Below are 24,137 nucleotides of genomic sequence, written 5' to 3'. Positions count from 1 at the left end.
TGCAGCAATGAAGGCCTAATCATTGTCTGAGGTATCGGTCAGCACTGGTACCCTTGATCTTGGTTTACCCTATTAACTTGTCTTCCTTTTGGTATACGGACATCCTCTTTTCCAATGTCCCATCCGTCCACACTTGAAACACCGGTTTCTGTCGTTGTCTGATCTGTGCACCTGTGCATTTGTATTGCTGGGCTGCATCTCTACATCCCTGAGTTGCCACTGCAATCTCTCGTTATCTCCTGAAACACGAAAAAATTCTCTGTACCGTCCTTTTTGGGGAGACAACTGGAAATCTGATGGGACAACTGTCACTTTCATTCCTAATTTCGAGGGCAGTTGTGCATTTGTCTCCTCCACTGTATCCTGTATCCTTTTTATTTTAAGTTCTAGATTCGTTATCCGTTCTTGCTGTTCCCGTTGTCTGGATTCACCATCCCAAAGATGGAATGCAAGCCAGTCTACCGTTAGATTCTGTCTCTTCCTGGCTTTCAATCTTTGTTCCAATCTTTCCAATCGACTTCGCTCAAATGTACCATCTCTTGGAAACTCCTCATCATGTCCCTTTGTCCACAAATACCAATTCTCGACCTGTTTTATAGCTTCTGCACCATAACGGTCGTACATATGATGTGTACAAGTACTTTTTTTTGTGGAATTTCTGGTTGTCCTTGTGTATTCTTGCAGGCTCCATTTCCCATTCTGCCTTTTATCAAAGTAGCGTTGGATGTGTTGTAGTTTGTTCCTCTAAAGCTTTACTCGTACCTCCAGGAAGGGTCTCTCCACCTGTTCACACGGTGATTTCCAGAGAATCTCCCTCAGCTGTGGCTTTTGCACAATCCAATCTCACAGATCAGTATTTGCAGATGAGCCGGAGGGTCAGTATGAAATGGGTGAATCCTCAGGTGTCCGCTCTGTTGACGGGGAAATCACACAATGGTAACCGCACATATATATCTGTATATAAACTCACCACCTTGCTCAATTTTCCCAGGTTGTCTCCACATTGATAATATCTCGCAAAGATATCAAAGCTTCTTTCTTGAGACCGCATTTTCATCAATCAAACAATCAATATATTCAATTAAATTTATTCAGTTCAATTTATTCAGTTAAATTTATTCAATTAAATTCAATCAATTAGATTCAATCAATCAACAATTCAATCAATTATTCAATTTCAATTAATTCATCAATATTCATCAATAAATCAAATTAATCATTTTGGATGTCTCCTTGCATAAGCCCTTTCCCCAATGATATCAGGACAGGTCCATCCATTGACTGAGATCGAATTTTATCGGTCGTCACCTCTGGTTCGTACCTCATGTCAATTGATGAATCACCGTCCTGTCCTAGGGTCATATCTGACATATTTCCCCATTTTGCCTGGTCTCCACAAATTTTCTTTGCAACCACTAAAGGCAACTCATCCTTCATTCGTGAGACAGCCAAAATGGATGGCAGATATTAAAGTTCATTTGAAAAAATATCTCATCATTTTTTCCTTTAATAGTACCCAAAATCTCTTGGCAATTTAAATTTCGTAAAACTCCTGAAATAAGACTGTAAAATTCCTTCAATCATGCTAAATTTTGAAACTCCATCGCTTGTAACACCCAATTTATCCCATAGGGCTTGAAAGTTCTTTCCCAAGTTCATGCAATCATTCTGCATTTGAACCCTATGATATCATTCATAATAATCATCATGATTTTATAGTCATGGTCATATCATAGTCATCTATTTAAACGAACATTTCCTTTATCACCACAGCTATGTGGTATAATCAACAATAGAATAAAACTGTACATAGCAACAGGCTACCTCATGGCCACTTAGTATACCTATTGACAATAAGTCATAACAATATCGAATAATCATTGAACAATTCAAAAATCGCTTCCACTGCTCCAGCCGCAGCATTCGTCATTTTGTCTGCTCATCCGCATGACCAAAACGAAATAAAGGGAGCTCGACCATTACACAGCGCTTTTAATGGCGCATGCCATAGGACCTCAACGCAATTTCGACTCGGCCAGAAAAACGAGCAAATTTTGCAGGATGTTAACTGGAATTAGTCGTGAAAATATATCCAAAATACACAAAAATACCCACCTACAAAAATAAACAACAAAACCCAAACAAACCCAAGGTCGACCATATTACACAATTAAATTACACCTTAAATGATGTAATTAAATTACTCATTAAATTACTCATTAAATTACTCATTAAATTACATCATTTCAGCATCGTATTGATTGCTGAAATGTTCATGGGTTTGAACACACCTTAAAAGAGGTATGCTTTGCGGTTTTGCCCACCTACCACGTTTAATTAAATTACATCATTTCAGTATCGTATTGATTGCTGAAATGTTCATGGGTTTATACACACCTTAAAAGAGGTATGCTTTGTGGTGTTGCCCACCTACCACGTTGAATTAAATTACATCATTTCAGCATCGTATTGATTGCTGAAATGTTCATGGGTTTATACACACCTTAAAAAGAGGTATGCTTTGTGGTGTTGCCCACCTACCACGTTGAATTAAATTACATCATTTCAGCATCGTATTGATTGCTGAAATGTTCATGGGTTTATACACACCTTAAAAAGAGGTATGCTTTGTGGTGTTGCCCACCTACCACGTTGAATTAAATTACATCATTTCAATTAAAACATCGCTTCTACTGCTCCAGCCGCAGCATTCGTCACTTTGTCTGCTCATCCGCATGACCAAAACGAAATAAAGGGAGCTCAACCATTACACAGCGCTTTTAATGGCGCATGCCATAGAAACTCAACGCAATTTCGACTCGGCCAGCAAACGAGCAAATTTTGCAGGATGTTAACTGGAATTAGTCGTGAAAATATATCCAAAATACACAAAACTACACACCCACTCAAATAAACAACATTTATTCCGTTCAACAGAACAAACATTTCCTCTATCATGACATGCATGTCTTCAAAATTATATGACCAAGAGGAAAGTAAAATTAATTAAAAACTGTGGGCAGTGATGATCCGGGGACCATACCGCTCCATCCTGATTGGACGAGTGCATGCTAGAGTCGTTAACAACGACAGTCCAGATCCGATTGTTCAAAATTTCAACTCAATCGATCGAAAAATGAACGCAGGGATGCATTTTAACGGTGCAGTGGCACTAACTGAGTTGCCACGAATATGGCTACAAAATTGCCAATATGGCCATCACAAAATATTTTCCTTAATCAATTGGCTCATAGCATAACCCATCTGCAAGTATTTCATCCGAAGATGTATCTCTGAGGACTTTAAATTAAATAAGTCATTTATAAATCAACGAGTTAATTTATTAAATGATTAATCAATAAATCAAAATTTTCCTTGACAGCCACATCACTTGGTCAGTGTCATGTCCAAATATCAGCTTCCTTACTCAAAAGGTGCCTGAGTTAATGTAATGTAATTACTGTAATAAGATTACTGCAATTACTGTAATGATTACTGTAATTACTGTAATTACCGGAACTGTAATTACTGTAATTACCTCAGGTAATTAGCATCAGCAAAACACAACATTTGAATGTTCCCAAAACGTTGGAGCAAAACGTTGCAACAACGAAAGTGAAACGTTGTAGCGACGTTGTGGAAACGTCAGCAAAACACAACATTTGAATGTTCCCAAAACGTTGGAGCAAAACGTTGCAACAACGAAAGTGAAACGTTGTGGCGACGTTGTGGAAACGTCAGCAAAACACAACATTTGAATGTTCCCAAAACGTTGGAGCAAAACGTTGCAACAACGAAAGTGAAACGTTGTGGCGACGTTGTGGAAACGTTTTACAACAACATTATTTCAATGTTGCAGGAAAGTAATGTGAAAAACGTTCCCAAAAATGTTCTCTCTTTTTCTGTCTCTCTTTCTGTCTGTCTGTGTCTCTCTCTCACTTTCTGTCTCTCTCTGTCTATCTCTCTCTGTCTGTCTGTCTGTCTCTCTCTATGTGTCTGACTATCATCTTTATCTCTGTTTGTCTCTATGTCTCTCTCTCTTTCTCTCTCTGTCTATCTCTCTCTGTCTGTCTCTCTTTCTCACTTTCTGTCTCACTCTGTCTATCTCTCTCTGTCTGTCTCTCTCTATGTGTCTGACTATCATCTTTATCTCTGTTTGTCTCTATGTCTCTCTTTCTTTCTTTTCTCTCTCTCTCTCTCTGTCTGTCTCTCTTTCTCACTTTGTCTCACTCTGTCTATCTCTCTCTGTCTGTCTCTCTCTATGTGTCTGACTATCATCTTTATCTCTGTTTGTCTCTATGTCTCTCTTTCTTTCTTTTCTCTCTCTCTCTCTCTGTCTGTCTCTCTTTCTCACTTTGTCTCACTCTGTCTATCTCTCTCTGTCTGTCTGTCTGTCTCTCTCTATGTGTCTGACTATCATCTTTATCTCTGTTTGTCTCTATGTCTCTCTCTCTTTCTCTCTCTGTCTATCTCTCTCTGTCTGTCTCTCTTTCTCACTTTCTGTCTCACTCTGTCTATCTCTCTCTGTCTGTCTCTCTCTATGTGTCTGACTATCATCTTTATCTCTGTTTGTCTCTATGTCTCTCTTTCTTTCTTTTCTCTCTCTCTCTCTCTGTCTGTCTCTCTTTCTCACTTTGTCTCACTCTGTCTATCTCTCTCTGTCTGTCTGTCTCTCTCTATGTGTCTGACTATCATCTTTATCTCTGTTTGTCTCTATGTCTCTCTCCCTTTCTTTTCTGTCTCTCTCTCTCTCTGTCTGTCTGTTTGTCTCTCTTTCTGTCTCTCTCTGTGTTTCTCTCTCTGTCTGTCTGTCTGTCTCTCTCTATGTGTCTGACTATCATCTTTATCTCTGTTTGCCTCTATGTCTCTCTCTCTTTCTTTTCTGTCTCTCTCTCTCTGTCTGTCTCTCTTTCTCACTTTGTCTCACTCTGTCTATCTCTCTCTGTCTGTCTGTCTGTCTCTCTCTATGTGTCTGACTATCATCTTTATCTCTGTTTGTCTCTATGTCTCTCTCCCTTTCTTTTCTGTCTCTCTCTCTCTGTCTGTCTGTTTGTCTCTCTTTCTGTCTCTCTCTGTGTTTCTCTCTCTGTCTGTCTGTCTGTCTCTCTCTATGTGTCTGACTATCATCTTTATCTCTGTTTGCCTCTATGTCTCTCTCTCTTTCTTTTCTGTCTCTCTCTCTCTGTCTGTCTCTCTTTCTCACTTTGTCTCACTCTGTCTATCTCTCTCTGTCTGTCTCTCTCTATGTGTCTGACTATCATCTTTATCTCTGTTTGTCTCTATGTCTCTCTTTCTTTCTTTTCTGTCTCTCTCTCTCTGTCTGTCTGTTTGTCTCTCTTTCTGTCTCTCTCTGTGTTTCTCTCTCTGTCTGTCTGTCTGTCTCTCTCTATGTGTCTGACTATCATCTTTATCTCTGTTTGTCTCTATGTCTCTCTCTCTTTCTTTTCTGTCTCTCTCTGTCTGTCTCTCTCTATCTGTCTATCTCTCTCTGTCTGTCTCTCTCTATGTCTGTCTTTCAGCACAACCCAACATTTGAATGTTCCCAATTTATCCCATTAAAATCCCATTAAAATCTTATTAAAATCCCATTAAAATCTTATTAAAATCCCATTAAATCTTATTAAAATCCCATTAAATCTCATATCTTGTCACCCTTTGCATTGTTGAAAGTAATTAATTCCGTAACTCAATATTACCTCTATTTATATATACTAGGGCGTGCCCGCACGTACGCGCTTGCCCGTACATGCTTGCAAAAAAAAACACATGCGTGCAAACAAAAACTTTGAAACCACGTGGCAGTAACGACCACAGAACCCCCCTCCTATTTACATCAAATGGTTTGGTCCATTCGCCGAGCCTAAGCGAACGGCTTGCGAGTACGGTGACCATACCTTGGGACCCCCTTGTCCGATTAATTTCAAACCTTGACAAATTTCCCATTCCTTCCCTTCCTGATCTCTCGATGTAGGGCTGGGTTCTTTTTTTAGGATCATGTTGCATCGAGCATTATTTTCCAAAACAGTGTGAACATTAACCCACACCAAAACCTCTGACATCCCACCATTAACACCTATTGTAAGCGTGCCGAATCAGTAAGCATCACCCCTTCTATGAGCCTCGACCAGAGGGTGGTTGTTACTCACAAACACCATTTCCTGTAATTATCTCTCATAATCAGGATAAATTTGGAACAGCCCTTAAACTAACACCAAGCAGATCAATTTTTATATTTAGGTTGAGGTTTCACACAAACTGGTTAACTAAATAATACAGAATTATTATTATTATTATATCTCCGCCTTGGTGAACAGTTTATGTTTTGTATCCCACTGATAGGCCGGATCTGGATTCGGACCTGAACCAAAATCCAATCATTTCGTCGTGTCACCCATGCTATTTATCTGGCAAATTTCGTCAAAAAAAACACAACAGCACTGGTTTTGTTTCACCCATGCTATTTATCTTCCTGCAAAACGCTTTGCTTCTCGCAAAACGTCCGCCAATGGGAAGTAAAGGGAGGGAAAAAAACGGGAGCAAGAGACAGGGTGCCGGAATGGACATGAGGGACAATGAGGGACAGTGAGGGAGTGTTGGTATGCAATTTTGATCCAATCGCCATCTTTCATAGTAATTCTGGACCGGCATTAGGTGGGATTGTCTGTCATGAATTTATTTGTTGATCGAACGAGTTTTAATTTGTCTAAATCCGACCAGTCGTTTCCAAAGATATAAGCCTTTTTGTCGCAATACCATATTGGAAATATATATATATATAAATATAATTCCCTTTCCCGGTTCCCTGTCGCTCGCCGAGCGCCGAGCAAGTCGAGTGCTTTGAACAAGAGCAAAAAAAAAGAAGTACTTTATGTGTACGGGTGGGTAAACGAGTGTACCGGCCTTACACGTCCTGGAAGCAAACGGTCGCAAGGTGCACGCTTGCTCCGTTTGCTTCCAGGTCACAGTAAGACCCTTAGTGACCAGCGCAAAAATACGTATTTACAGAAATCATTTAGAAAAAAAAAACGAATTATCATCGTGTTGTTTATCGAAGTACCATTCGTGATGGGTCACGCCACTTATATCGCGGCATCGGTGCGCAAGGAAGCCCCAGACCACCTGCTCCCCCATGTATGTACACATAACTTCCAAGTTCGTAAATCATATTGGACAAAACAAGACACACTCACCTTTTAAAGAAGACTTGTTTGTACAATTGATGTCAGCGGTGCCTCCAGATTGTAGGGGAATTTGTAGCTGAGAGACTCACAGGACTCCAATGACCGGACACAGGTTTACAAAAGGTCTGGTTTATTATTCACTTCATTTACCCAATAATACCGCATTATTCAATGGCTGAGATTAACTCTTTTCCATGGTCCTTTTCGTTCGGCTGATGTTCTTCCGACACTCCCGTTGGTCAGAGCTCCTCGCAGCAAGTCCTCCCGACTTCCACGTTTGCTCCCGTTATATGGACAAACTGGATTTTAATCCCCTCTCCGCTGGTGCCCCGAGGTCATGCATGTACCAAGTCCTGGTATCAGCTCGCTCCCCTCCTGTTGTGAGTTCCGTTTACCAAACGATAGGGGGGTGCTTCAGCCAGGGGCTGTGACCAGGTGGACAAAAGATTATCATGTTCGGGCGCATTCCTGACTCATTTACAAACTCGTCTTTCACAGAGTTTGCATGTAAAATATATCTGCTTTGTTACCAGGTTAATTAATAAGTTACCAGTGCCAATTAATAAGTTATGCTGAGTTACACTTCCACAAGGCCAATCGTCATTTGGGATTTGTCGCAATGAAGGCCTAATCATTGTCTGAGGTATCGGTCAGCACTGGTACCCTTGATCTTGGTTTACCCGATTAACTTGTCTTCCTTTTGGTATACGGACATCCTCTTTTCCAATGTCCCATCCGTCCACACTTGAAACACTGGTTTCTGTCGTTGCCTGGTCTGTGCACCTGTGCACTTGTATTGCTGGGCTGCATCTCTACATCCCTGAGTTGCCACTGCAATCTCTCGTTATCTCCTGAAACACGAAAAAATTCTCTGTACCGTCCTTTTTGGGGAGACAACTGGAAATCAGATGGGACAACTGTCGCTTTCATTCCTAATTTCGAGGGCAGTTGTGCATTTGTCTCCTCCACTGTATCCTGTATCCTTTTTATTTTAAGTTCTAGATCCGTTATCCGTTCTTGCTGTTCCCGTTGTCTGGATTCACCATCCCAAAGATGGAATGCAAGCCAGTCTACCGTTAGATTCTGTCTCTTCCTGGCTTTCAATCTTTGTTCCAATCTTTCCAATCGACTTCGCTCAAATGTACCATCTCTTGGAAACTCCTCATCATGTCCCTTTGTCCACAAATACCAATTCTCGACCTGCCTTATAGCTTCGGCACCATAACGGTCGTACATATGATGTGTACAAGTACCTTTTTGTGGAATCTCTGGTTGTCCTTGTGTGTTCTTGCAGGATCCATTTCCCATTCTGCCTTTTATCAAAGTAGCGTTGGATGTGTTGTAGTTTGTTCCTCTAAAGCTTCACTCGTACCTCCAGGAAGGATCTCTCCACCTGTTCAAACGGTGATTTCCAGAGAATCTCCCTCACCTGTGGCTTTTGCACAATCCAATCTCACAGATCAGTATTTGCAGATGAGCCGGAGGGTCAGTATGAAATGGGTGAATCCTCAGGTGTCCGCTCTGTTGACGGGGAAATCACACAATGGTAACCGCACATATATATCTGTATATAAACTCACCACCTTGCTCAATTTTCCAAGGTTGTCTTCACATTGATAATATCTCACAAAGATATCAAAGCTTCTTTCTTGAGACCGCATTTTCATCAATCAAACAATCAATATATTCAATTCAATTTATTCAGTTCAATTTATTCAGTTAAATTTATTCAATTAAATTCAATCAATTAGATTCAATCAATCAACAATTCAATCAATTATTCAATTTCAATTAATTCATCAATATTCATCAATAAATCAAATTAATCATTTTGGATGACTCCTTGCATAAGCCCTTTCCCCAATGATGTCAGGACAGGTCCATCCATTGACTGAGATCGAATCTCATCGGTCGTCACCTCTGGTTCGTACCTCATGTCAATTGATGAATCACCGTCCTGTCCTAGGGTCATATCTGACATATTTCCCCATTTTGCCTGGTCTCCACAAATTTTCTTTGCAACCACTAAAGGCAACTCATCCTTCATTCGTGAGACAGCCAAAATGGATGGCAGATATTAAAGTTCATTGGGAAAAATATCTCATCATTTTTTCTTTTAATAGTACCCAAATCTCTTGGCAATATAAATTTCGTAAAACTCTTGAAATAAGACTGTAAAATTCCTTCAATCATGCTAAATTTTGAAACTCCATCGCTTGTAACACCCAATTTATCCCATAGGGCTTGAAAGTTCTTTCCCAAGTTCATGCAATCATTCCCAAGGTCGACCCTCTTACACAGTAAATTACATCATTTCAGCATCGTATTGATTGCTGAAATATTCCAGGGTTTATACACACCTTAAAAGAGGTATGCGTGGTGTTGCCCCCTCCCACGTTTATTCCTCATTAAATTCCTCATTAAATTACTCATTAAATTACTTATTAAATTACTTATTAAATTACTCATTAAATTACTCATTAAATTACTTATTAAATTACTCATTAAATTACTCATTAAATTACTTATTAAATTACTCATTAAATTACTCATTAAATTACTCATTAAATTACTCATTAAATTACTTATTAAATTACTCATTAAATTACTTATTAAATTACTCATTAAATTACTCATTAAATTACTCATTAAATTACTCATTAAATTACTTATTAAATTACTCATTAAATTACTCATTAAATTACTCATTAAATTACTTATTAAATTACTCATTAAGTTACTCATTAAATTACTCATTAACTTAACTTACATAGTTTCAGCATTGTATTGATTGCTGAAATATTCCAGGGTTTATACACACCTTAAAAGAGGTATGCGTGGTGTTGCCCCCTCCCACGTTTATTCCAGGGTTTATACACACCTTAAAAGAGGTATGCGTGGTGTTGCCCCCTCCCACTTTTAATTACTCATTACATCGTTTCCATTAAAAAACATCGCTTCTACTGCTCCAGCCGCAGCATTCGTCACTTTGTCTGCTCATCCGCATGACCAAAACGAAATAAAGGGAGCTCAACCATTACACAGCGCTTTTAATGGCGCATGCCATAGGAACTCAACGCAATTTCGACTCGGCCAGCAAACGAGCAAATTTTGCAGGATGTTAACTGGAATTAGTCGTGAAAATATATCCAAAATACACAAGAAATACACACCCACACAAATAAACAACAAACCCAAACAAACCCAAACAAATAAACAACATTTATTCCGTTCAACAGAACAAACATTTCCTCTATCATGACATGCATGTCTTCAAAATTATATGACCAAGAGAAAAAAGTAAAACGAATTAACACTGCGGGCAGTGATGATCCGGGGACCATACCGCTCCATCCTGATTGGACGAGTGCGTGCTAGAGTCGTTAACAACGACAGTCCAGATCCGATTGTTCAAAATTTCAACTCAATCGATCGAAAAATGAACGCAGGGATGCATTTTAAAGGTGCAGTGGCACTAACTGAGTTGCCACGAATATGGCCACGAAATTGCCAATATGGCCATCACAAAATATTTTCCTTAATCAATTGGCTCATAGCATAACCAATCTGCAAGTATCTCATCCGAAGATGTATCTCTGAGGAATTTTAATTAAATAAGTCATTTATAAATCAACGACTTAATTTATTAAATGATTAATCAATAAATCAAAATTTTTCTTGACAGCCACATCACTTGGTCAGTGTCATGTCCAAATATCAGCTTCCTTACTCAAAAGGTGCCTGAGTTAATGTAATGTAATTACTGTAATAAGATTACTGCAATTACTGTAATGATTACTGTAATTACTGTAATTACCGGAACTGTAATTACTGTAATTACCTCAGGTAATTACTGTAATGTAATTACTGTAATGTAATACGAAATGTAATTAATTAAATAAGTACTTCCTTAATCGCTAATAATTAAATAACTCGTGAATTCTTATCCGATTTACTTAACATTTGAGTGTCCCCAAAACGTTGGAGCAAAACGTTGCAACAACGAAAGTGAAACGTTGTAGCGACGTTGTGGAAACGTTAGCAAAACACAACATTTGAATGTTCCCAAAACGTTGGAGCAAAACGTTGCAACAACGAAAGTGAAACGTTGTGGCGACGTTGTGGAAACGTTAGCAAAACCCAACATTTGAATGTTCCCAAAACGTTGGAGCAAAACGTTGCAACAACGAAAGTGAAACGTTGTAGCGACGTTGTGGAAACGTCAGCAAACCACAACATTTGAATGTTCCCAAAACGTTGGAGCAAAACGTTGCAACAACGAAAGTGAAACGTTGTAGCGACGTTGTGGAAACGTTAGCAAAACCCAACATTTGAATGTTCCCAAAACGTTGGAGCAAAACGTTGCAACAACGAAAGTGAAACGTTGTGGCGACGTTGTGGAAACGTCAACAAACCACAACATTTGAATGTTCCCAAAACGTTGGAGCAAAACGTTGCAACAACGAAAGTGAAACGTTGTAGCGACGTTGTGGAAACGTCAACAAACCACAACATTTGAATGTTCCCAAAACGTTGGAGCAAAACGTTGCAACAACGAAAGTGAAACGTTGTAGCGACGTTGTGGAAACGTTAGCAAAACCCAACATTTGAATGTTCCCAAAACGTTGGAGCAAAACGTTGCAACAACGAAAGTGAAACGTTGTAGCGACGTTGTGGAAACGTCAGCAAACCACAACATTTGAATGTTCCCAAAACGTTGGAGCAAAACGTTGCAACAACGAAAGTGAAACGTTGTAGCGACGTTGTGGAAACGTTAGCAAAACCCAACATTTGAATGTTCCCAAAACGTTGGAGCAAAACGTTGCAACAACGAAAGTGAAACGTTGTGGCGACGTTGTGGAAACGTCAACAAACCACAACATTTGAATGTTCCCAAAACGTTGGAGCAAAACGTTGCAACAACGAAAGTGAAACGTTGTAGCGTCATTGTGGAAACGTCAACAAACCACAACATTTGAATGTTCCCAAAACGTTGGAGCAAAACGTTGCAACAACGAAAGTGAAACGTTGTAGCGACGTTGTGGAAACGTTAGCAAAACCCAACATTTGAATGTTCCCAAAACGTTGGAGCAAAACGTTGCAACAACGAAAGTGAAACGTTGTAGCGACGTTGTGGAAACGTCAGCAAACCACAACATTTGAATGTTCCCAAAACGTTCCAACAACAAATGATCACAAGTAATTATCACATTGCAATGACCTCTAAACATTCCTAAACCAATAAGCTAGTCTGGCGATGCCAAATACCTCACACGTCTGTCATCTTAGAAGTCGCTGTTTGCTTTAGACAAATACTTATCAAAGCCTTCAGACAAACTATTAGCAATATTTATCAAATATCAAATATTTATCAAAATATTAGGATTGTCATCAAACCAATGAATGACTCAATTTTTTTTTTTTTTTTTTTAATGACTGCACATCCAAACCTAGATATTTTGAGTTCCGTAACTTTAATACTTCAAATTTTCCATTCCTTCCCTTCCTGATCCTTAGATGTAGGGATGGGTTCTTTTTAGGATCATGTTGCATCGAGCATTATTTTCCAAAACAGTGTGAACATTAAACTACACCATTACCTCTGACATCCCACAATTAACATTAGCTTTCCCATGATGTCGCAATATGACCTTATAATCCCATAAAACTCTTTAATACTTCAAATTTTAATGACTGCACATCCAATATGAAAATTCTCATTTAATAGCAATTCTAATAATTCCGACCATAATTGAAATAAACAACGTCCGAACATCAACAAAGATATGCAACATCTTGGTTGGTCAACGTCTTTATACTCATTTTGCTTGTCTGTCTACTTTTGTTTCCTGGTAACACCTGAATACTTTTGTTTCCTAGTAACACCTAGTTTCCTTGTTACCTCTACCTATGATTTAATAACACTTTCCACAGTTAGACCCATCAAAATTTTTCTAATAATCCTAAATTATTCATCTTCATCCGTTTTTCAACAACACTACATGTGAAAAATGGAGATTTCATCAGTACTTGAAGGTGTAAAAATTTAACTTTGAAATTTTAAATCAACAAGCATTCTGATATGTGCCGAAACTATCAACAACTATTCTGCCATATTTTGCCTAAATTATGTCCGTAAGTCTTCAGATATATATATTTTTAGGTAATTAGTATCATACCAACACCGAAAATATAATTTCATCTCATAGCAATTTTATATTAAAATAAATAGTATGTCATTTTTCTTGAAACAATCCAGCCATAAATATTATTTGGAAGTCTTCTGCTGTCAGAACACAATTTCTCTGCCGTCAAAGGTTAAAGTTTGGCCTCGGTGACTCCTCAGCTAATTGTCACTTTTTCTTGACAAAAACAAATATCTTTTATATTTATCCCATTAAAATCCCATTACAATCCCATATCTTGTCACCCTTTGCATTGTTGAAAGCAATTATTTCCATAACTCAATTTTACCTTACATCCTTACATTACATTACGCCCTTACATCCTTTTTTTTAAATCCCATTAAACTTATTCAAAGAACGTTCATTTCGCAAAATCGAACCAACCACAACCTTCGCCATTAATATCTATTGTAAGCGTGCTGAATCAATAAGTATCACTTTTCCTATGAGCCTCGACCAGAGGGTGGTTGTTACTCACAAACACTCATCGCTAGCTGTTCCATTGTCTGTTGATTTTCATTCTGCTGCCTATTTCCATTGAGCCATCAGAGTGGAATTTGGAATTTTTATTTCTCTGAGCTCATGAAAGTGGTGACAATGGGTGGTCTGCCATTGCTTTTCCACAAAAGCATTTAATTATTGTCTTTCATTCAACCGTGAAGCATGTCTCAAAGGCTTAGTGATGGACCTGGACAAAATTTGATGCAATTTTCATCCAATCACCATCTTTCATAATAATTCTGGACCGGTATAAGATGGGGTTGTCTGTCATGAATTTATTTGTTGATCGAACGAGTTTTAGATATGGTGGGAAAACTGAAAAAAAATTATTTATTAAAAACGGGTGTACACGATTGTACACGTGTACGGACCTTACCGAACCGGCAAACAAATCGCCTCATGGTGCACTTCATGAGCCGATTTGCCTGCAGACCAGAGCAAGGCTTTTAATACCCAGCGTATAATGTCTTCGCAAGCTCACGAATAAATAGAATCATTTAAAACGTTCCATCCTTGGATTACCTATGGACAATCACAAGTCCCACACACCAAATCCTCCATGTATAACTATTCCCAAGTTCGTAAATCATACTGGACAAAAACAAGACACACTCACCTTTAAAGGTCTTGTATGTGTCCAATTGATCTCAGCGGTGCCTCCAAATTGTAGGGGAAATGGTGTGGGAGACTCAAGACTCCAATATGACCGAAACAGCTTTATAAAGTAAGGACTTATTATCATTTGGTAAGTCACTTGTTTCAATTCAATAATAGACTACAATAGCTAAACGGATTGTTAATTCAAGTCGTTGGTTCTTCTTCTTCGGCCGGTCCTCTCTCAGCGCTGCTCACAGGGTTCCGTACCGTTCCGTAGGTCAGAGCTTCTGGTCACAAGTCTCCTGACTCATCGTTTGCTCTGGTTTTTATGGGCCTTGTCGCGCTAATCCTTTCTCCGCTAATGCCCCGAGGTCATGCATGCACCGAGTCCTGGCATCAGCTCGCTCCCCTCCTGCTGCGAGTTCCGTTTACCAAACGATAGGGGGGTGCTCCAGCCTGGGGCTGTGACCAGGTGGACAAGAGATTACCATGTTCGTGCACATTCTTGGCATCCATTTACGAAATCGTTACCAGTCTTTAATCAATGAGTTACCAGTGCCAATCAATAAGTTACACTGAGTTACACTTCCACAATACCTATTCAGATCTACCTGGCTCTATATATCACTCTACCCAAATTCATAACAATATATATATATATATATATATGTGGTGGCAATGATTTGGGGGGGGCACCCATATATCTCGCTCCTTCTCCCTTTGAATACTGAGTATTGGCCCGCTGTACCCTCCCAAGCCTCTTGAGGGCAGTCTGAGACCATACATGATAACCCCATTTCCCGCCAGAAGACCTCCCTAGAGATCTATCGCCCCTCAAGGTCGGTGCATTGGATTGCGTGTACCCTAGAAACTAAAATATTATGTCCTCCCTGTGGCCTTGCCGCCCACTCAGGCTCCTCACTGTCTGGGCCACCTCTTTGATCCCAGTATGGGATGAGGATAGGGGGACGTGGTGAGAACTATGTATAGGACCCACTGGACGGCTGGAACTCTAATATTTTCGGTGTATGGCCTCGGGGCGCTTCCTTGTGCATTGTACGCATCGCGACTTGCTACTTGCTAATGTGGGTCGCGCTGCCGTGTACCGGGCGCCGCCGTATCGGTGCATAGACTGGAAATATTCCGTGCATGTAACAGGCTCTTGTAATAAACACCGTGTGAACAGTTCTGAGTGCTTCCCGGGTCTCACTCTGGGTGGAGGGGGATCGGAGACGTGGGAAGAAGAATGCTGCTACCACAGCTGGCGTAGTCGGCAGGATATTTGTCCAGAGGGAAAAAGGACGGTCTCCCCGCTCGGTGGCAGCAACAAGGTCGAGGGGCCCCTAAAAGGTGAGATCTTTCTCGGAATATCGGTGACTTGTGCTGCCGCTGAGTGGGGGGGTGGGGGGGGGCGCTCTCTTACCTTCCGACTCCGGCACAGATTCCGAACTAAGAGGTAAGGGGAAGGAACTGTGTGCATAGGTGTGTTACAAGAGCTGGGAGCTGGGAGCGGAGTGTACCAGGAGGCCCAGCGGCTTGGACATTCAACGTGTCGCGAACGTTGAGAAGTGGCCGGACGCGGCCCACGTTCGGACGCATGTAGGCCCGGCGGGAGTGTTGTGTGGTGACGTATTACTCGAGTTAATCAAGCGCGCGCCCCAAAACCTCTCGCTCAGGTACGAGGGGAAGGAGGCCGACCGGATTGGGGGTCGGAATACTCCCCTTGGGGGGGCCTAGCCCGACGACACTAAGGGTATCGTCAGGAAGAGAGCATCCGTCAGTGGGGAGGCAGAATAATAGCCCCCCCCGGGAGAACTAACGGGTTGCGAAGCAAGGTGAGGATCGCCAGTAAATATGGGTAACAGACAAGCGGCGTTTGGAGCCTCGGACCTATCTGAGGATGGGTCGGCAGCGGAGTACATGCTTAGGAAGCATGGAAAGGATGCGGTAAGAGATATGGGATTATGGAACGCATGGATGCGAAAGAGTAAGAACAAAAAGATAATATTCCCTGTTGAGGGAACGTTCGCCCGCGACTGCATAGAGCATTTACGCAATGTATTGAGGGTAAAGGAGAAGAACATGTTGACTAAATCTAAAGTACATTGGGAAACATTCGGCTGGTGGGCCGAGGAATGTCTTCGTCGAGAGGAACAATCTGTGAAAGCCAGTCTGAAGGGAAGCCTCCGGACTGCGCAGGATACCAGAGGAGAGGTAAAGAGGGCATTGCCAGTAATGCAACAGATAGTGGCTGCAGGACCTCCCTGTGCGGGAGTGAGACCGGTGGAGATCCCAGAGCTACCAGAGAGACCGGCCCCAGAAAGACCGGGAGGATCTGAGAATCCCCACCGAACCCTGATTAGAGAATTGGCCCGGATAGTGGAGCAAGGGCGAGAGCCTGGACCAGGAGCCTCGGTGACAGCCGCTACTCCAATGGCCGAGGTCCGGCCCCCTCCTCCCCTTCCTACCCCTACCCCTTCACCCTTCTCCCTTCCCAGCTCGGTGAGTAACTCACTCACTCTGTGCCCTGCTATGACGGAAGGTCAAGCAATCCCTAACCCCCCCACTCTAACAATCCCTGCTCAGATTATAGGGGTGAGAACCAATAGACATGGGGCTGAGGAGCTGTATATGGCGAATGTGGCATTTAAGGAAACAGAGTTGGCGGCTATGGCGCGGACCATGAAACCCCTGTTGACCGAGCCGGAGAGAGCCAGGGATAAGCTAGCGGAATGGATATTATGTCATTCCTTGGACCACCGGGATATAGGGGTAATGTGTAATCATGTACTCCCGAGCGGAGTGTGGCGGCAGGCAAAAATGGTGGCCTTATGGCCGGAGAGACGGCCGCTAGCGCAGACTGAATCAGACCATGTGGTGCTGGTAAATAACCTTCTTGATGCGATACGAGACGAGCTCATGCCGCCCGACCAAGATTGGGATAAAGTTTACAGAAATACCCAACACAAGGATGAAAGAGCCAGGGATTACTTGGACCGATTAACTCGGGCTCTTGTTAACTTTGGGGGGTTTGTTAATGCAGCTGCAATTCCACCACGCTTGCTTGCAAACCTGTTTGTGGATGGGCTCTTGGCCCCTGTTAGGAAACAGTTGAAATATGTCATGCTCGACTGGCGGACAAGGGGGGTGCGTGAATTATGCGCAGCCGCTGACCAATGTCAAACACGAATGGAGCGAAAAGTCGAAGTTAAGCATGAAATGCTACAGATGCTGGTGCAGGAGCGATTGGCTGGTGCGGTTGGGAAAAATGGGGGGCCCACATATGAACAAGGACAGGAAGAGGGATCTGACGATGACGGGATGGACACCCTAGGGTTCCCACCCCAGAGAATTAAGCCGGGATGGGCAGGTGTGGGTGGCAGCCTGCCGGCCCCATGGACTAGGACTGGAGCGGGGTACCCAGGGGGGCCTCCACGATGGCGGGAACAAGCGCCGGGACTGGGTGGGCCCCCTGCGATACCCCCAGCGCAATGGCAGGGAGAAATGCCCGGGCGGGGGGGGGGGGGGCTTTCGCACCTCCCGTGCACGGGCAGGAACAGGTGCCAGGGTGGGTACGGCCCTACCCACCAGGGCCCGTTTCACGTCCTGCAAGCTGGCACGGTCCAGGGCCCACGGCGCCCCCGGCGCCATTTGGAACATGCTTCCACTGTGGGCAACTGGGGCATTGGGTAAGGGATTGCCCTGTGATTAAACAGGGAGTCCAGAGACAAAAAAGAGGGGGCAGGCAGACAAAAGGCCAGACGGTTCCCCAGGGGGCTCAGCAATATTGACTAGAAGGGGATGACCCCTTCATCATGGGCCCCCTTCTGTCGGGGGCACCCTCAGAGGAGCCGACCTGTAATATGAGATTAAATGGGAAACCGCTGGAATTCTTAGTAGATACTGGCGCGACTCATTCCACTATCGGGGCAGATGCGTTGCCTGGTGTGCCGCTGTCAGGCAGACAAGTAAAGATAATTGGCGTGTCAGGACATAGTGAGCGTATCCCGGTATCGGGGGAATTAACCATTCAATGCGGATCGCTGGAGGAGCGACACGCGTTTCTCCTCGCTGCAAATACTCCAGTAAATTTATTAGGGCGAGATTTATTATGTAAGTTTGGCTGTGTAGTAAGGTGCTCCCCAAATGGAGTGTATCTGGAAATGCCCTATGAGAACAGGTCGGAGGTGCTAAGCATGTTAATGCAGCCCACTCCAGAGGTCTGGTGGTGGAGGTTAATCACCCCGGGCTGCTGAGAGGTCATTGAGCATGCGATACAGCATATGGCAGGAATTGGTGAAATAGGGGAATGGATGCACAAACGGAAAATTAACCGAGCAGAAATCGTAGACCCCTTGCACTGTACAGCATACTATGATGAAGGAGGTGCAGACGAAGATTATGCAGACAAGGTGGAGGTGGAGTTGGGAAGTGAGTCTGACCTGAAGTTGGGGAATGTATGGATGGGGCAGGAAGGCATTGGGATTGAGGTTGAATTATCGCCATCCCAAATGGGGATGACACAGCTGCGAGATTGCTCAGTCCCCCACGTCTCCATTGCCACCGCGGCCGGGTACCGGCCAGAAGACATTGGCCCAATGATTGCTAGACTGAAAAAATACGGTGCTGGCGGAGCGAAAATGGACGGAGCCATCACTAGGTTAGCAAATAAGGAAGGTTATTGGTGGGCGGGGGTATGGCCGGTGATGACGGGAGTGTTCGAGCAGGTTGCCCTGCAGCCCGTTCAAACAAAGGTGCGGCAAGACCCCACGGACACGAAATGGGAGCGCTTAAACCAGGTGCCCGCGCAGCTGTGGGCAGTCCACCCTAATGACGTAGGCAGAATCCAACATGCCACCCCCGTTCAAGTTGTTATTGGTAAGCCAGGACCCTACCCGAATGTGCGCCAATACCCCCATTAGACCGGAAGCCGCGAAGGGTATTGCCCCAGTGATTGCCGCCCTGGTAGAACAAGGCATTTTAGTTACAACCCAGAGCCCGTGTAACACGCCAATCCTTCCAGTGAAGAAGGCAGGGAGGGATGAGTGGCGGTTTATCCAGGATTTGCGGGCAGTAAATAGATTTATCGAGGGGATAGCTGCTGTAGTACCCAATCCAGCTACCATTCTTACTATAGTGCCACCAGACGCGGAATGGTTCTCAGTGATAGATTTGTGTTCCGCTTTCTTTAATGTCCCCGTACATCCGGATTCCCAATTCTTGTTCGCATTCACCTACGGAGCCCAACAATTTACCTGGACAGCGTTGCCACAAGGGTTCTGTGACAGCCCGACAATATTTTCCAGGGTGTTGCACCAAGACTTAGCAGACGTAGCGCTGCCAGCGGGCTCGACTTTAGTTCAGTACGCTGACGATTTGCTGGTCTGTTCCACCACCAAGGAGTCTTGTCTGACAGACACGGTCGCCCTGTTAACAGCGCTTGCGGGGAAGGGCCACAAGGTCAGTAAGGACAAGCTACAATTTTGTGAGTCTAGTGTAGTATACCTGGGCCACACCTTGCGAAAAGGGGAGAGGGAGCTTACCAGGGAGCGCACCGAGGGTGTGCCGGATATCCCCAGGCCGCGGACGAAGCGACAGATGCGCCAATTTTGGGGTACAGTAGGATACTGTCAGGAATGGATAGTGGATTTTGCACCCATCACCCGACCGTTGCAGGACGCGGTGCATAACACAGCGCCGTCACAGGTGGAGTGGACTGAAGAACGAGCAAAAAGCTTTGAACATCTCAAACTGGCTCTGGCCAGCGCACCGGCCTTAGGACTTCCAGACTATGACAAAACGTTTGTGCTTTATGTACACGAGCGGGATGGATTCTCCCAAGCCGTATTAACCCAACAGCATGGTTCAAAACTGTGCCCGGTAGCGTACTATAGTTCTCGGCTAGACGCAGTGGCCCGAGGATTACCGACGTGCCTCAAGTCCGTGGCAGCAGATGCATGGGCGGTCGAGCGCACGGAACCGGTGGTATTGGGGCACACTCTCATCCTGCGAGCACCGCACAGTGTACAGGCAATTTTATTGCAACCACGAATGCAACACCTATCTGCAAGTCGGACACTGAAATATGAAATTAAACTAATAAATGCGAACAATATTGTGATTGAGAGGTGCGCAACTCTCAATCCAGCATCTCTGCTGCCGACACAGGACGACGGTGACGAACACAATTGCCATGATGTTATTGAAACCACCACAGCGTCGCACGAGGATATGCAGGACTTTGCCCTTGACAACGCAGACCTTGTATTGTACACGGACGGGTCGGCTGCACGGGCCCCGGACAGGACAATGCGAGTAGGCTATGCGGTATGCACCGACCATGAGGTAGCAGCACAAGCACAATTGCCGAACACCTTTTCAGTGCAAAAAGCAGAACTGTATACATTAATTAAAGCATGTAAAATAGTGGAGGGCCAAAAAGCCAACATCTATGCTGATTCCACGTATGCGTGGAATGTAGCACATGACACCGGAGCCATTTGGAAAATGCGCGGCTTTCTCACTTCTACCGGCACCCCTGTGAAAAATGGTGAGCTAATAGCAGAACTACTGGAAGCTTTACAACTCCCATCAGAAATAGCTATCATTAAGTGTAAAGCCCACACTATAGTGACAGATGTGGTGGCAAAAGGGCATGCGAAAGCGGACGCAGCGGCTAAACGTGCCGCTGGACTACCAGCGGTACATCAGATGCCCCAACGCCTGCACAAGGCACCGGCAGATGTCCCCACTGTGCAGGATGTTATCGCTTTGCAGCACGTGGTGTCCGTAGCAGAATTGGCAGCATGGGAAAACGCTGGCTGCAAGAAGCAAACGGACACTGGGCTATGGGTGCGAGATGGCAAGATGGTTGCCCCCAGAGGTCTATTGCTGTGGCTTGCCCGTCTGGCACATGGGCATGGCCACGCCGGCAAGCATGGGACGACAGGTACCGTGCAAAGGACATGGTATGCCCCAGTGTTCACGGGCTATGGCGGAGCAGCTCTGCCGCAGATGTCCGATATGTCAGACGTCCAACGTCGGTAGAGGTCAGCCACAGGCACAGGTGGGGGCCGACCCCCGCCCCTGGGGGCCAGGGGTACACCTCCAGCTCGATTTTATGGAAATGCCGCGCTATGATCAGTTGCAGTATATACTGGTAATTGTTGACATGTTTACGAAGTGGGTCGAAGCCTTTGCGTGCAGGAACTGTGACGCAACAACAGTGGTAAAACTGCTGATGAAAGAGTACATCTGTAGATATGGGATTCCATATAAGATATCTAGTGACCGAGGAGGACATTTTGCGGCCGGCATTACCAGGGAGTTGTGCAAGGCACTGCAAATTAACCAGCGATTCCATTGCGTATACCATCCGCAATCCGCGGGCGTCGTAGAACGCCATAATTCAACTTTGAAGAACAAAATCTGCGAAATATGCGCGGAGACGAGCCGCAAATGGCCCGATGCAATTCTGGTTGCTCTAATGAGCATGCGATCGACACCAAGTAGAAAGACCGGGTTGTCGCCCCATGAGGTTCTCATGGGTCGGCCCATGAGGGTACTGGTGACGGCGCCGATCGACCTGGCTAAAATGGATTTACATTTCATGGATGGTGTGATATTGCAATTTTGTAAAGCTTTAACTGCAGTTGCAAAAGAGTTTCATTCACAGGTGAAGGTGGCAATACCCGAGCCTGCAACAGAGCAGTGCCACCCCTTTCAACCAGGTGACTTGGTGTTGGTGAAAAACTGGAGGCGAACCACGGCACTGCAACCCAGATGGACAGGGCCGCACCAGGTACTTTTGGTATCATTCACGGCGGTCAGGGTTGAGGGTAAGCCATCTTGGGTACACGCTACACACTGCAAGACATACCTACCGCAGGACAGTGACAATGCAGATGCTGCTCGTCGGCTTGCTGGGAGTGATAGCGCAGGGCCATCAACCCAGACTAGTAGGTAGGTAGGGAGAGAGATGGGCAAATAGGAGTGCATGGCCATGAGCGGAACACATATTGACAGGTATCCAGACAGGTAGCTGCAGCCCTTAATAAATCCAATTGTTCAGCATGCACCCCTGTCCCACTGTCAAGAAAAGGGGATTAACATGAGAGCAATTCCCCTCCCTCCCACCCAAATCTGTTGGACAGACATAGCTGGCAAGAGCAGGTATTCCCTGGGAGACGACACTGATCGGGGGGCACCTTGCATAGAGATTAAAATCCTGAGGTGGCCAGGATCTCAGGAGGAGGAGGAAATATGCCCGATAATGAAAAAAGGAAAGATGCCATCGTGGACCCAATGAGGACAGATGCCCCAGGCCATGCACCTGACAGGACAGGAGGAATCCCCCCTTTGTATAAAGAGCTGAGGGTATGGAGCCTCTTACCACCATATGATGGGAGACTCGATCTGCCAAAGGACCCTGAGTAGGTGGAGTCGTGATTGGGAAGTAAGTATATCCTTGAAGGACGGACCCCTTAAAAATTTGGCTGTAAGGTCAGGAGAGGATGGGAATTGCATGGCAAGCGCAAGAATTGGACCACGGGGAACCATGTTCGTGTGCGGGACAGGGCCTACCCCGACCTGCCTCGGGGTTGGGTGGGAACTTGTTATTTAGCATACGTACTGCCCCAGATAAACTTCAAGGAAGAGGGTTATGTAATGGGAGGACGGGTCAGACAGAGAAGGGCCTCTTGGAATGCCGATGGCCAGACGACATTGCATGGAGCAGGTTGGGAGAAAGCCCTAAGCTTCTTCTTTCCATTAGCAGGCTCAGTGATGAACAGCTACCGAATAGATAAGTTGGCATTTGTGTTAGAAAAGGTTGCAAATGAATCAATGGCGGTGGACCAAGCGTTACTGGGCACTGTAGTGGGGATGAGGGCGATGGTAATGCAGAACAGAGTGGCGCTCGACTTACTACTAGCCGAGAAGGGGGATGTGTGCGGGATTGTCAAAGGGAAATGTTGTGCATGGATTCCTAGTCCGTCACAGGGGGTGCAGATGGCTATCAACAAGATGAGGGAGGTAAGTACCAAATTAAAAAATGAAAGACTAGACCGAGAAAAGTGGGGGGTGGGCGCCTGGTTGGCAAGCACCTTTGGAGGATGGGGGGCCAAAGTCATTCATTGGCCGATAGTGGCCATGAGTCTTTTAGTGGCAATCGTCCTCGTGATGGGATGTGCGACAGCATTAATTCGAGTGTGTATCAGTAAAACTTGCCATGTAGGTGAACAGGTCATGGTGGGCCGAGAGCGGGAGGAAGATGAACGAGACGTCCCCATGAGTAAACTGCCACCCACATCTTCCTCATGCGTCCGCAAAGGGAGAGGTCCGGGTTTGCCAACCCCCTGTTCCTGCGCACCAGGTGGCCCCAAGCCCACAGGATCGTGCCGGGCCGACACAATTGCATATCTCCACGGGTTGACTGGGCAAATCCTGTAGGAAGTGGAGGCCACTCTAGAACAAGCGGAGGACTCCGACTCCAGCCAGCGTGAGTGGCTGCGTTTGCGCAGCATTGAGCTGTAGATTACGCGTTCTGGAAGAAAGAAGAGTACGCGCTTCCGTTCGGGTACGCGTTCCGGAAGAAAGACGACCTTCTCCTCTCCTCTGACGCTGGCAACCTCAACATTCTCGTCCTCCTCGACCTCAGCGCTGCCTTTGACAC

The 24,137-nt window shown here is 44.5% G+C and overlaps 1 long non-coding RNA gene across 1 annotated transcript in view; it reads left to right on the top strand.

Moving 5' to 3' along the window:
• Positions 1–23,556, top strand: part of LOC137428022 (uncharacterized) — a 64,749-nt gene extending 41,193 nt beyond the window's left edge. The window contains exon 3 of the long non-coding RNA XR_010984632.2: positions 22,126–23,556. This is a non-coding gene — a long non-coding RNA (uncharacterized LOC137428022). The remainder of the gene's footprint in view (positions 1–22,125) is intronic.
• The last annotated feature ends 581 nt before the right edge of the window (positions 23,557–24,137 follow it).

Source organism: Myxine glutinosa, chromosome 5 (assembly GCF_964187855.1).
Source record: "Myxine glutinosa chromosome 5, kmMyxGlut1.1, whole genome shotgun sequence".
Lineage (NCBI taxonomy): Eukaryota > Metazoa > Chordata > Myxini > Myxiniformes > Myxinidae > Myxine > Myxine glutinosa.
The sequence above is the reverse complement of the archived record's forward strand: the minus strand, read 5'-3'. Positions and strand labels throughout refer to the sequence as shown.